We start from the raw sequence: 1,515 nt of genomic DNA, 5'->3' as shown, positions 1-1,515 counted from the left end.
ACCTAAGTCTGTTCAAAGGAGCTCCCTGGCATGGAATTTCTTCAGACAATCTCCTGATGACAAGACATGGGTGGCTTGCACACTGTGACATCAGAACCTGAAGCGAGGTGTACATCTGCTGAACCTGAGCATCACCTGCATGATCAGGCATTTGAAATCTAAACAGGAGCTGGAGTGGAGAACACATGTTAAAGGACGACAGATCAACAGGGCCTGCCTCCTTGCAAAGAGAGGATGTGACACTACCACCATTACCAGTGTCACCAACTATCTCCACACCATCCCATTAAACTGTTCAGGTTTCCATCCACTAAACCTTGGAGAGAAAGAACAAATTTGCCCCTAGCCACCCACGAGCCATGCTCAGCAAATACAGCATTTAAAAATTCCTGACCTTCGAAATGCTTCCATTCAGGTTTGTGGAGAGTGGAAACAGTTTTAAAAATCTGTTGGTGGTGGCTGTCACACAGTATGATGTTTCCAGCCACTACTACTTCCCCAGGTGGGCTATCCCTGCCCCGCCTTCACATGTGGCGGACAAAATCAGGTGTGCACTGTACAACTCCATCAGTGGCAAGGTCCACATAATGAATGATACGTGGACTAGTAAGTATGGCCAGGGATGTTACATCTTCCTAACTGCCCACTTGGTAAATGTACTGGTGGCTAGGCCAGAGGCAGAAGGCATTCCAGCGGATGTCCTATCACCACCGAAGATTACTGGAATTTCCTTTGGCCAGGTTGCCTCTTGCTCAATCACATCATCATCCACTCACAGTAAGACCTGCACCATCAACTCAGGCTCAGCGAAGGGGAAATGACACCAGGTGGGTCTCAAACTGATCTATTTGGGGGGACAGATGCCACACCACACAGGAGCTGTGGACTGGGACCAAAGAGCAGACAGATAAGTGGTTGGTGCCAGTGCAAAATCTGGTAGCAGCTCTGAGCCTTGCCAGGTTGATGCACATTCCTTGATTGGTTCATGTTCTTAATTTGGTCGTGCAGAGTTCCCTCAAAAATTATGCAGATATGTCCAGTCTGTCGGTGAATGGGCAGGCAGTGTGTGCACACTTTTGTTGTTTTCACCCTGCCGCTGCTCACCTATCTGCGTGTCTCTTCTCTGTTCCTGCTAATCGCCTCGTAAGCAATGTACCAACAAGGTGGAACTCCATTCTGGATATGCTGTGGCTGTGTGAGCAGCAGCAGGCAATTGTAGACTTTCAATTGCAGCTTGCATGGATGAGTCACTCAGCAGAACAACCACACTTCACCACCAATGACTTGACCTCCATACGGGACTTGTGCCGTGGTGCTGCTTAGAATATTCCAACAACATGGCCAGTGCTCATGACACCATTATCAGTGTTATGATACCAATTATTTGTCTGCTGGAAACAACACTACAGTCAATGATGCATGAGGAAGTGGAAGAGCAGGAAGAGAAGCAGGAGGAACAGGTACTGTTTGCAACGTTATCAGGTCTGTCATTAACACAAGCGTACAGCCAGGGGA

This window comes from Ranitomeya variabilis, chromosome 1 (assembly GCF_051348905.1).
Source record: "Ranitomeya variabilis isolate aRanVar5 chromosome 1, aRanVar5.hap1, whole genome shotgun sequence".
NCBI lineage: Eukaryota > Metazoa > Chordata > Amphibia > Anura > Dendrobatidae > Ranitomeya > Ranitomeya variabilis.
This window is presented reverse-complemented; position numbering follows the sequence as displayed.